The following is a 14,283-nucleotide window of genomic DNA, read 5'->3' on the forward strand; positions in this document are numbered from 1 at the left end:
TTGTCCTAACTTGGACATTATTTTTACATCTTCTTTGCCGGTTTGGTAATGAAATCGGATATCTTCTATTCGGGGTCTCGGGTCCTATACTTCGTACGTAGTAAGTGCGGATTAACTTTGCGAGTCTTTCGGATGAAAAAAAAAAGGAAGTTCAGAAAAACAGAGCAAGCTTAAATTGACCTACTCAAGAGTAATGTCCTAATTTTGAGGTTTTGTTTTCCATTTACACCATGTTTGCCCAAAATATGGTTTATGCACCCGGGTGTACAATGCTCACTGTGCACCCTGTTTTTTAATGAACATATTGTTCATACCCAAACAACATATAACCAATGAACATATAGTTTAAATCCTTTGAACATATAGTTTAAATATTTCACTAGTTTTATGTACATTGAAATCATTCTCCATGTTCATTAGATTTTCAATGAATGTTCAACAGGGTGCACAATGAGCACTGTGCACCCGGGTGTATAATCCAAATTGCGATGTTTGCCGGTTTAGTAATGAAATTGAATGTCTATAACACCGTCGAGTCTGGAATCCTTTGATAATTTGGATTCCTATTTCTCGATTATATCCCACTATTAAAATAGCAGAGCTTGACAACTACAATATCAAAGGATTTTATTTTTATATGGAGAAACCTAGTATCAAAAATTATAATTGTATGTACTCTGTTTCGGGTGTAAACAATCCCTTAGGAGATAATTTGTCTGATTGAAAAGAGTCACAATGGCTTAATAATAATGGGTCGTTATTATTAATTGTAGAGGAATGTCTTAAGCTTTTTGAACAAGGTAATTAGTAAAAATGTAATAAATGTCGCCTGCCTCCCACAGATGGGAGACAGTTGATATTTATAGGTGTAATAAATACAATTTAATGGGCCGTTTGGCTAACTTGGACTTGGTCCGTCTTGCGGTCCTTGGGCCTTGGACTCAAGAGCTCGAATATGTCATTTATCCATTAGGTTGCTTGGGATCTTCTTCTGGGCTGAGGAGATAAATGGGCCTAAAAGTCCTGTACTTGTTTAGGCCCCAACAACTTGCCCCCCGGACCCGGTATCGTTTGTAAAACAGAGCGGGTCATAATTTGCCCGAATTCGAGTGACCTTGGTTGCTGACGTCATTTTTGTTGGTGTTCTAACTTTTGAAATTTTTGAGGCAGTTTCGATTCCTCGATTCTCCCACTTCCCGCTGGTTGATTAAGTTTGCCCTTTGGAATTCTCCACTTGGTCGCTCATTATATAAGGTGAGGAAACAATTTCAAATCATTTTTCACTCTTTCAATTCTTTTGCTAATTTTCTCTTCGACTTTTCGTCTCCTTCTTTTATTTCGCGCAAATCTTGTGGTTTTCTCTGTGGTTGTTCGCGGCGGCTGTTCGAAGCATCACCGGAAAAGGTAATTTCCACTTTTCCTCAACTTTTCTTGTTTATTTTTGTTCCGGCAAGCGGATTTTCTGGGTTTAAGTAATGGATCGACCACGTGGTGCTCCTTGGGGTGATCCTTCGGGTGCTTCTTCTTCTGGGAGAGAGGAAGTTTTGGGGTTGCGCAACCGCCAGCGATATTTAGTAGGCTCTGAGGGGCCGGATGAGGAAGAGTCGGATTTTGTAATATCTGACGCCCAACCATTAAGGACGGTTCCTAGGGAAGATGAGGTTCAACTCGAGGAAGAGACTCGAGCAGGCTCAGAGACTCCAGATTCGATCCTTCAAGAATTCGGTGAGGTCCGTCGTCGGCCGTCGGAATCTCCAGGGGATTCTATAGGGCCGTCGACTCAGCCGAGGACAACTAGAAATATAGATCTGGACTTTGCGGAAGAGGCCGTTGACGCGGCTGACCTTGAGTGGTCAGACAAGGTTGAGAACATTGGTCCCATGAGCCAGGAACCCCATGATAAGTGGCTGGAATTGCATGGGGGTAAGGCAACCATCGTTGCTGAGAATCTCTATGCTGTCAGAGAGGAGACTAGTTATTGGCTGTCTATGCCTGGAGAGGGTTCTCGATCGTTTTCTCCTCCTCCAGGGAAGATTGATGTCTACCAACACATGTTTGAATATGGCCTCCGTTTTCCTTTGGATCCGTTTATCACGCGTTTGTTGTCGGCGTATAACTTCTGTCTGGCTCAGTTGTCGGCCAAATCAATCCGACACGTGATCTGCTACCTCTGGGTTTGTCATTTTAAAGGTTGGAGTCCATCTTTGAGTTCCTTTCATAAGATGCACCTTTTGAAGCCTTTGCGGGTCGATCAGACACCCAGGAGATGGTGGGCGATTATTAACCGTCCTGGTTTCCTGACTGTGTTCCCTCCTGTCAAAACTTTGAAGAATTGGAGGGATTCGTGGTATATAGTCAGAGTGCCGACAGCACCTGGGCATCCTTATCGTTTTACTGCTCCTTTAAGATTTCGGCAGCCAGAGCCCGACATGGGTAGACTCCCTATCATACCGACCGGTCCTCATGATAGAAGGATTTTGAGGTGTTTCTTTTCGAAGAGGAACGATAAGAACGTCGCTCTTCCTGCCTTATGGCTTCCCCACTATCATTTCCTGCAACAGGAGAAGGTTTTGGCCTTAGGGGGTCTCAGCCATCGGTTCACTGTTGGTAAGTATTTGGGCTGAGGCTGACCCTGGTAGCCGCCTTCTCTGTTGCTATTTTATTTTGGCTTACCCCTTGGGAAGTACTGACTTTTATATATATTTCCTTTTTGTGTTGTGTTTGACTGTTGTTACTTTGTTTGATCAGCTGATGTTGAGGAAACTTTTGAGTGGAGGAAGCTTGGGATAGAGTCGGATCGTCGGCGTGTGATTCGTTCAGTTCCTCTCGACCCTAGGAAGCATTTCCCTACAGTTAGGAGTTGGGCGGCTGTGCCTCGTGATTTGGCTGAGCGTGCTGAGCCTGACAAAGAAGATCCTTTCGATTTGCAACCTGTCGGTCAACAAATCAGTACTTCCTTTGTCACTCACGTAAGTGTTTTAGAATTTGGTTTTGAATGTTTGTTTTGCTGGTTTTCCTTTCTAGCTAAATCGGACGGATCTTTTGTGACTTTTGGCAGCCTCTTCAAGGTTATTCAGATCCTATTTCTCCACCCTCCCAGTTTCGGTCGACATCTGCTGCTGGTGCAGATAGGGGGAAACGTAAGGCGACAGACATTAGTGTGTCTGACGATTTGGACGATCGGGTTCCATTGTCTGAGGTGTTGCGACCCCGCCGACTCCAGAGAAGAAGAATGGATTCTCCTAGTCCTCCTAAATCTCCCGTGGACGTTGAGGAAATGTTTGATGTCTCTCCTCCCTTGTCTCCGCAGCAAGATGTTGGGTTTGCTTCCTCGCAACCCATCCTCTTGGATGAGTCGGAATCGCCCTTGAAACGCACCACTCCTGATATGCTAACTGAATTAGAGTCTTCAAAGCGCCAAAAATTGGAGGAGCCCTCTCTAATGGTGTTTGGCGCCCATCCTACTGGGTCCGCTTTCAGCCTGGGGAATATATCCATGGGGGGTATTGACGACTTAATGGATAGCATGTCGCCCATCGATAAAGTTCCTCGGATGTCGGTTCCGGATGAGGTATGTCAGCAACTAGCAGGACCTTCTCAGCTGTCTGAGTCTGACTCTGCAAAGTCTACGGACTTTGTGTCTATGATCGATTTGGCCCGCCGCTGGTTTGGTGGGTCTTTTCTTCGTGCTGACGTTCCTCGTGGTCCTGTGCCCGATCCTCTTGGCATGACTTTGTACCACTTCATGAAGGTATCTTCTCTCTGACTTTTATTTCTAACTTATTGGCTTCTATCTGACCTTTATTTCTAACTTATTAGCTTCTTTCTGTCAGACCTTCGAGCATCTGGCTATTCCCTCTGGAATGGCTTATTGTAACACCCCGACAATTCCCTTTTTCTAAAACAACCCTTTTATAAATATAACTATAGAGAATTATCAAGGCATTATCGCCCGTGTGAAAACGTACGGCTTATTCAGAATTTTGCAGCGGAAAACATAAAACTAACTTTTAGGTTCATAAATAATCGATTACATATTAAGTCCAAAACCAATTAACGGAAATAAGAAAATACGAATAGTACGACAACTTTCAAATCTAAGTTAACAAACCAAATCACTTAATAAAACAAATATAACTACAAGTTCTCTAATCCCGATCCCAATGATGCATCATCTTCAAACCTGTAGATGGGCAACGCTTATTGATCCTTAGAGACTGCTCACCAAAGTTGGGTCATCACAGGATCAATAAGGCATAGCCATGATCAACACACACAAACAAAGCACGTAATCAGCAAAGCTGAGTACTACACACTAAAACAATGATAATCCTAACATGATACTATTAAACGAACCATCCTAACATGATACTATTAAACGAACCATCCTAACATGATACTAATGAACATAAATAAGGGCAGACAAACATGATAATTTGACGACCATACTTGACTAGACTAGGCTAGACTTATAACAATAATATTATTTTAGTTGAAATAGACAATGGACCGAGTTTTCTAGCTAGAGGCTTCACTAAGGAAGACGAGGTACGGGCGCGACTCCGTAACCTCAGTGACCTGCGATATCGAGGAACGTTTGAATAAAAATAGGACACGGTGATCAATCCGGTCCGAATTAAAGGCCATGGGCTACCACCATGAACCCCAACTCATGTTTGTCCGTCACTTTAGACGTGCACAGTCTAAAGCTATTGCTACTCAGTTTCACTTTACATGCTTTACAAATTGACACCCTGTTATGACTCAACAATCACATAAGGCATACAATCCACATTTATTTACAACTGTTTTTATCTTGGAATTAAGTAAGTGATCACAAAGGCATTAAACAAGACTCATTCCAATTAACTCCAATCTTTCCTTTAATACTGATCAACCCTGTATATGGGTATAAGGTTTCAACTTACTAAATGAGGTCCTCGGCCCTCATAAAGTAGTGAAAAACTAAAAGGGAACAACAATCCACTGATCTGAATTATATACAAAGTAATCTAGTGTTCCCAATCAAACATGTTTGTATCAATCATCCATACTAACATGCTATAATCCTCAAAATGCAATATAGGTTCAATATGTCTAACCAACAGTATTAAACATGCGATATTCAACCTGACTAAATTCATCAACGATATCAACATAACCAAGTTCATCAACAATTCAACATGGTTTCAACAATTAGCACACATTCCAAGCACACAGGTATGTACGTACCTTGTGTAAACAAACTGATAGGCCACTTTAACACTTTCAAAAGTCGCCTAAAGAGAATTCTCCGCCGAAAACAACCAACAAATAATCCCAATCAATTTCCAATCATTGGCAACCATAATAAAGCATTCTAAATGCATCCTAAACATATTTAGAACATTCCCCAACATCAAAACTTAAACCTTTGATTTCCTAGCATCATAATTTTTGAATTAGTGATTGAAATTCGTTGAAAACTTTTTGCAAACATCGTACTTTAAATTTTCAGCAATATAAATTCGTTTAAAAAACTTCACTAAGACCAATTAACGTTCTTAGAACGTTGAAACAATCAATTCCAAAATCCCTAATCATCCCACCATGATTTCCAACCATTAAAGACTTAAAATTCCCGCTTTAACTAATTCAAAATCTCGTTTCAGTCAATTTGTGAAATCTGAAAATCAATAATTTAATTATGCAACTTTACAATTTGAAATTCATAAATAAGTCATAAAAGTCATAAATTTAATTCAATCCAACATAGATTAACTTAATAACATATAATTAAAATTAGATTAGCTTTAGGTTTTCAATAATTAACCAACAAGGGATGACGAAGGTGGCAGGCGGTGTGAGGTGCGGCCGGCGGCGGAAGAACTGCTTGGCGGCAGCGGAGGAGTGGTTGCACGACTAGGCGGCGGTTGTGCAAAAATCGAAAGAGGAGGAGGCAAGAAATGAAATAACGTAAGAAGGAAGAAAAACGAATGAGAAAAAGAAAAGGAAAAACGAATGAGAGGAAGAAGGACGAAGGTGCGGAGAGCGTTACCGATGGAGGAAGACCGGTGGTCTTGGTCGCCGGCAGTCGAGCTCGGTGGCTGATGTGGTTGCTGTGAGGAAAACGAAGTACTCGAGTGAAGAGAAGGGCACGAAAACAACGAAAGACAAAAGAAGAAGACGAAGGAAAGGAGGAGTGTTACCGTGCAGCAGCGACGGCGGAGGAGCGCCGGCGGTGGTGGCGGCGGCGTGGATAGCAGCGTGAGGGAGAAGGGTTTGAGTTGGTTTGATTTCTTTCACGTGAACTTGGAGCAGAGGTTTTAATTTGTTTATTTTGTTTTTACGTAAAATTGAAGGAGAGGAAAGGGGTTGGGTAATTTTGTTTGGGTTTCTCTATTGGGCCTTGTAAACTTGGGCTAGGATTGGAATTGATGTTGTTTGAATCCAAAAATAGTTAGGATTGTTTATCCAAATTCAATCGAACGCGTTTTCGTAATTCGAATTCTTTTCAACGTAAAATTCTAAAATTACTTTTAATTTCATAAATCGTTAAAATATTTAAAACGTAAATAAAATAAATATACGTTAATTATATATTTATTACTAAAATTCATAAATTCTATTTAAATATAAATAATATACGTTAAAATATATTTAATAAAATTTATAAATTTACGGGGGATTACAATCTACCCCTCTTAAAAGAAGTTTCGTCCCGAAACTTGACACGAAAATTCCCATATTTTCCCAAAAGATTTTAACTTATTCTCATTAGAAGAGTACTTGTGCCACCTATGTGCACTCTTTTGCCAACTCAAAGCTGTTTGTGTTACTCATAAACACCCTTTTCTTATGCGGAGAATCTATTTGCTTTACATCAACATGTATAAGTTATAAAAATGGGCATAAAATGCATAAAATCACCATAAAAACAGGTAAAAAGCGCGAATTTCTATCGCATTCTACCCCTCTTAAAGAAAACGAGTTACGCCCTCGTAACTCATCTCAGGGAATAACTTTGGATATTTTTCCTTCAACTAATTCTGTTCCCAATACAACATTTTCACGAAAATCATTCCATCAAGTGAACTTCTACACTTCTTTCCATGCAATTCCTCAAAATGTGACATCGTAATGCTCGCATGGTAACTATTGATGAACGGAAATTCAATCAAATCTAAATGATCTCCCAACTTCTCTTCAAGGTCAATAGTACATGCTCTCAACATATCTCCCATGGTTTGGTTAGTACTCTCAGGCTGACCATCAGTTGCAGAGTGGAAAGCAGTATCATTTTCAATGTTGTCCACAAGATTCAACTGGACCCTTTTTTGATAAAATTTCAAACTTTTATGGTCGATAAGGATCTAACATGTTTTCATATAAAGGTAATGTCTTCAAATCTTCAAAGCGAAAACAATACCAGCTAGCTCTATGTCATGGGTATGGTAATTAGCCTCATAGGGTTTCAATTGACACGACAACAGGTGCGGAGGTCAAACGCTCTTTTAAAATCTAGAAAACTTTTTACATTTCTTACTCCACTCGAATTTCGATTCCTCTTTCAACAAGTTGGTCAATGGTTTTGCTCTCTTCGAAAAGTCTTTCACAACCTCCTATAATGATCATCTAGGCCTAGAAAACTTTAGATATCGGACACGTTCTTGGAATAGGTCACTCACTCACATCTTGAATCTTAGCCGGATCTACAGAGACTCTTTCTGGTCAACTTTTCCTTTTTACCAACCTCATTATTCCTTTCATGGATGTATAACTTTTGGGCACAACTCCTAGCTCTTTCACTAATTCATATATTTCTTTTCATCTTTTCAAGACGCCAAATGATTTCTAACGATCCTGGACCACTCGAATTTCTCTTAAATTTATTCCCTCACGTAACATAGTTTCCAATCAATTTAGTCCCTCACTTTTCCGTCGATGTCACTTATTCACACATGACTTCAAGATTCGTATACTTCATTCACATAAAAATAAGTTCTTTCTAAGCGTCTCCAAATAATCCTCAAGTGTTTGTCATGCTCTTTCTCATTCCTTGAATAAATCAGGATATCATCAATAACACAATAACGAACTTAATTCGAAATTCGTAGAAAATCTCATTCATCAAATCCATAATTAATGCAGGTTCATTGGTTAACCCAAAAGACGTTACTATAAACCTTTAATGACAATGACGAATCCTAATGAGGTCTTAGGCCCTTATCAGCTATTCTCAATTGGTGGTACTTCAAACGCAAATCAGTCTTCGAGAACACACTCGCCCAATTCAATTGATCCAATATGTCATCTATCCTAGGCAAAGGATACTTGTTCTTGATGGTTACATTGCTTAGCTCCCTAAAATCGATACCCAATCTCACATTCTCGTCTTTCTTCTTAATAAACAACACCAAAGCTCCCCGTGGTGATGCATTAGGCCTAATATACCCCTCATCGAACCATTCTTGAAACTATGTCTTCAATTCACTCATTTTAGGAGTTGCCATTCTATCAAGTGCTCTGGATATAGGTGTCGGTCAGGGATTCAACTCCATTGTGAACTCAAGGGCTCTAGCTGGTGACGTACTCGCAATTTCACTCGGAAACACATCAAAAAATTCATTCACCATGGGAACATCCTCGATCTTCACTCCAACTTCTTTACTCACATCTAGCACCCTACAGAAAAATAATTCATACTCCTTATCATCAATTTCCTCACTTGCATTGCAGAAATAACCCCAAGGTTCTTGGATTTCTCAAAACGTCTATATGAGGTCAAATTTCCAATAGGGTTCCTTATACTTAGTTTCTGAATTACACACTCTAACTTGGCCTTGAACAAACTTAGTCAATCCATCCTCAGAATTACATCTAGGTTTCCCAGATTAAACTCTATCAAATCAGAAAGAAGACGCAATCTTTTATCTTCAAACGCAAATTCTTAAACAACTTGGTACACCTTATGGTTACACCAGTAGACATAATAACAGGTAAATCAATCATTCAAAATCTACTAACTTCAGACTCTTAATAACACATGACAAAACAAAAGAATAAGTTGCTCCCGAATCAAATAATGTTTTAACTAGCACGGAGTAAATAGAAAAAGTAACAGAAACTAAGTCAACAGGTTGTTCAGCTTCATTTCGACTTATCACAGACAGTTTACCCGGGGACTTGTTATGGTTGTTATTCTAATTAGCAGACTTATGGAGGTTTCCTTGGCTGTTTTGCGACCCTATAGGCTTCGAACTCCAATTTCTTGACTGGTTAAATCCCGACTTCACCTGGTTACCACTCTCATTACCATTTTGTTCCTTTTTTCTGCTTAGTAAAGCACTCATACTTCCTATGCCCCTTTTTCTGACAATAGTTACAGTTCATTAATTCTCCCTTACAATTCCTACCAGGATGGTTGTTATTGCACATCTTACAGTGATACACTCTCTCATATTGGTTCCTATTGTTGTGCCCCTGTTTGTTCCTTCCTTGAAAGTTTTCATATCCATTCCCATTCCCATTTTCATTCATATTCCTCTTGAAATTCCCTTGGTTTTCCCCAGCATTAAACTCTTTTCTTTTCTCCCAAGAACAATATTTTTCTTGTCCCTTCTACACTGCAAACCATAAATATGAACAGCTTTCCCATACACAATATCCAAAGATGTAAAGGTTTCCCACCTAATCCTAATTGGATCTCCTAAGTCAAACCTTGCTAAGCCTAACTGTATTCTCTCTCCACCATAAATCAGCTTCATCTTTCAAGTACATGACAACTTGACACACTCTCATATTCTAAGGACAGTTCACAGCCCCAAACCGTTTCTCAAACTCTCTAACCCAGTTCTCTAAAAAGGTAAGATCAGTTTTCCCCTTAAAGTATGGTGACTTAACTTTGGCTAGTCTCTCGAACACGTCCCTAGCAGAATCGGAACGCTCAGTTCTCTCTTGGATCAGCTTTTCCGCCAAGAGGCGAATAGCAACAATTAAGTCATTATTGTTGGTCATTCTATAACACGACCTAAAATTAATATACTCTATCTTAGGTTCTAAACACTACTTACACGTCATTCTATATCAAGCAATATTTGATTTGACCATAGAGATCGCCTCAATAAACAATATTCACATAAAATCATTTACGAAAGTGCAACAATCATTTACGAAGGTGCAATAATCATTGCAAAATAATCCTCCTCGATCATTCGTGAACGACATTCACATAAAGGACATCCGATCGAGGGAAAACAAATCAAATTCAATCATCACAAATAATAATAATAAAAGAAATTATTCATCTTCGCGTGCCCAAACTAAATCATTGACCACTTGGATAATTAAATATTTATCTTTAATTCCTCAAAAGAAACTTGTATTCCTCAAAAGAATATTAATAACAATTTCTAAACCATAGTAACGTACTTGTCCCAAAATAAAATAAAAGCGCTATGCACTAAATTTAAACTACCGTTGGACGACTTGTCCCACATTATTCCCAACATAAATAATGAAACAATCTTAGAGGGAAACATTATCAATGTTGTTCTTTGATTTCTTATAGCTTTCTGGAGTAAAAGGGCTCGTATTTAAATTAATCCTCATCCCCAGTATTAAAATATTAAGCTAGTTTTCTCTGTCATCCTCTATCTTAGTATCACTACATTATAAATATCAACTAGTATGCCCTCTAGCACGGTCAAACTCACGAAGGGTTTCCTCATCCCTATTAGGATCTTCTGTTCTTAATATATGACGCATTGTGCGTTCAAAGCTGGTGTAACTATTAATGTCAGACTCATAATCCATTTCATTTTCATGATCACTTAGTACAATTGGGTTTCTCTTGAATCCTAGCAAGATATTCACATCTAAACACCACTTTCTCACAAAAATATCAGTGGTCTCTATATCGATCTTTCTCGAAGGATCCTATGTTAGTATACTTGGAAGGAAACATTTTATTCCTAAAACAAACAATTCCATGTCTCACTAACTATTTTCCAATCAAATCATAAACAACGTTCAATAATGCAATAAGTTTGGTGGAAGCAAACAATTTTTTTATGCACATTTAAATGTAACATTAAACAATTAGCACACGCACGTACATAACAATCAATTTCTTATGCTTGGGATAGAGTCGGATCGTCGGCGTGTGATTCGTTCAGTTCCTCTCGACCCTAGGAAGCATTTCCCTACAGTTAGGAGTTGGGCGGCTGTGCCTCGTGATTTGGCTGAGCGTGCTGAGCCTGACAAAGAAGATCCTTTCGATTTGCAACCTGTCGGTCAACAAATCAGTACTTCCTTTGTCACTCACGTAAGTGTTTTAGAATTTGGTTTTGAATGTTTGTTTTGCTGGTTTTCCTTTCTAGCTAAATCGGACGGATCTTTTGTGACTTTTGGCAGCCTCTTCAAGGTTATTCAGATCCTATTTCTCCACCCTCCCAGTTTCGGTCGACATCTGCTGCTGGTGCAGATAGGGGGAAACTTAAGGCGACAGACATTAGTGTGTCTGACGATTTGGACGATCGGGTTCCATTGTCTGAGGTGTTGCGACCCCGCCGACTCCAGAGAAGAAGAATGGATTCTCCTAGTCCTCCTAAATCTCCCGTGGACGTTGAGGAAATGTTTGATGTCTCTCCTCCCTTGTCTCCGCAGCAAGATGTTGGGTTTGCTTCCTCGCAACCCATCCTCTTGGATGAGTCGGAATCGCCCTTGAAACGCACCACTCCTGATATGCTAACCGAATTAGAGTCTTCAAAGCGCCAAAAATTGGAGGAGCCCTCTATAATGGTGTTTGGCGCCCATCCTACTGGGTCCGCTTTCAGCCTGGGGAATATATCCATGGGGGGTATTGACGACTTTATGGATAGCATGTCGCCCATCGATAAAGTTCCTCGGATGTCGGTTCCGGATGAGGTATGTCAGCAACTAGCAGGACCTTCTCAGCTGTCTGAGTCTGACTCTGCAAAGTCTACGGACTTTGTGTCTATGATCGATTTGGCCCGCCGCTGGTTTGGTGGGTCTTTTCTTCGTGCTGACGTTCCTCGTGGTCCTGTGCCCGATCCTCTTGGCATGACTTTGTACCACTTCATGAAGGTATCTTCTCTCTGACTTTTATTTCTAACTTATTGGCTTCTATCTGACCTTTATTTCTAACTTATTAGCTTCTTTCTGTCAGACCTTCGAGCATCTGGCTATTCCCTCTGGAATGGCTTATTGTAACACCCCGACAATTCCCTTTTTCTAAAACAACCCTTTTATAAATATAACTATAGAGAATTATCAAGGCATTATCGCCCGTATGAAAACGTACGGCTTATTCAGAATTTTGCAGCGGAAAACATAAAACTAACTTTTAGGTTCATAAATAATCGATTACATATTAAGTCCAAAACCAATTAACGGAAATAAGAAAATACGAATAGTACGACAACTTTCAAATCTAAGTTAACAAACCAAATCACTTAATAAAACAAATATAACTACAAGTTCTCTAATCCCGATCCCAATGATGCATCATCTTCAAACCTGTAGATGGGCAACGCTTATTGATCCTTAGAGACTGCTCACCAAAGTTGGGTCATCACAGGATCAATAAGGCATAGCCATGATCAACACACACAAACAAAGCACGTAATCAGCAAAGCTGAGTACTACACACTAAAACAATGATAATCCTAACATGATACTATTAAACGAACCATCCTAACATGATACTATTAAACGAACCATCCTAACATGATACTAATGAACATAAATAAGGGCAGACAAACATGATAATTTGACGACCATACTTGACTAAACTAGGCTAGACTTATAACAATAATATTATTTTAGTTGAAATAGACAATGGACCGAGTTTTCTAGCTAGAGGCTTCACTAAGGAAGACGAGGTACGGGCGCGACTCCGTAACCTCAGTGACCTGCGATATCGAGGAACGTTTGAATAAAAATAGGACACGGTGATCAATCCGGTCCGAATTAAAGGCCATGGGCTACCACCATGAACCCCAACTCATGTTTGTCCGTCACTTTAGACGTGCACAGTCTAAAGCTATTGCTACTCAGTTTCACTTTACATGCTTTACAAATTGACACCCTGTTATGACTCAACAATCACATAAGGCATACAATCCACATTTATTTACAACTGTTTTTATCTTGGAATTAAGTAAGTGATCACAAAGGCATTAAACAAGACTCATTCCAATTAACTCCAATCTTTCCTTTAATACTGATCAACCCTGTATATGGGTATAAGGTTTCAACTTACTAAATGAGGTCCTCGGCCCTCATAAAGTAGTGAAAAACTAAAAGGGAACAACAATCCACTGATCTGAATTATATACAAAGTAATCTAGTGTTCCCAATCAAACATGTTTGTATCAATCATCCATACTAACATGCTATAATCCTCAAAATGCAATATAGGTTCAATATGTCTAACCAACAGTATTAAACATGCAATATTCAACCTGACTAAATTCATCAACGATATCAACATAACCAAGTTCATCAACAATTCAACATGGTTTCAACAATTAGCACACATTCCAAGCACACAGGTATGTACGTACCTTGTGTAAACAAACTGATAGGCCACTTTAACACTTTCAAAAGTCGCCTAAAGAGAATTCTCCGCCTAAAACAACCAACAAATAATCCCAATCAATTTCCAATCATTGGCAACCATAATAAAGCATTCTAAATGCATCCTAAACATATTTAGAACATTCCCCAACATCAAAACTTAAACCTTTGATTTCCTAGCATCATAATTTTTGAATTAGTGATTGAAATTCGTTGAAAACTTTTTGCAAACATCGTACTTTAAATTTTCAGCAATATAAATTCGTTTAAAAAACTTCACTAAGACCAATTAACGTTCTTAGAACGTTGAAACAATCAATTCCAAAATCCCTAATCATCCCACCATGATTTCCAACCATTAAAGACTTAAAATTCCCGCTTTAACTAATTCAAAATCTCGTTTCAGTCAATTTGTGAAATCTGAAAATCAATAATTTAATTATGCAACATTACAATTTGAAATTCATAAATAAGTCATAAAAGTCATAAATTTAATTCAATCCAACATAGATTAACTTAATAACATATAATTAAAATTAGATTAGCTTTAGGTTTTCAAGAATTAACCAACAAGGGATGACGAAGGTGGCAGGCGGTGTGAGGTGCGGCCGGCGGCGGAATAACTGCTCGGCGGCAGCGGAGGAGTGGTTGCACGACTAGGCGGCGGTTGTGAAAAAATCGAAAGAGGAGGAGGCAAGAAAT

The 14,283-nt window shown here is 39.2% G+C and overlaps 1 long non-coding RNA gene across 1 annotated transcript; it reads right to left on the minus strand.

Annotated features, from left to right (window-relative positions):
* Positions 1 to 12,275: 12,275 nt before the first annotated feature.
* LOC130470717 (uncharacterized) lies at positions 12,276 to 14,283 on the minus strand. Its single transcript, XR_008931440.1, has 3 exons — positions 14,149 to 14,283; positions 13,569 to 13,633; positions 12,276 to 12,553 (listed from the first exon to the last, which is right to left on the minus strand). It is a non-coding gene; the product is annotated as an uncharacterized lncRNA (long non-coding RNA).

Source organism: Spinacia oleracea, chromosome 3 (assembly GCF_020520425.1).
Source record: "Spinacia oleracea cultivar Varoflay chromosome 3, BTI_SOV_V1, whole genome shotgun sequence".
In the NCBI taxonomy this organism is placed as follows: Eukaryota; Viridiplantae; Streptophyta; class Magnoliopsida; order Caryophyllales; family Amaranthaceae; genus Spinacia; species Spinacia oleracea.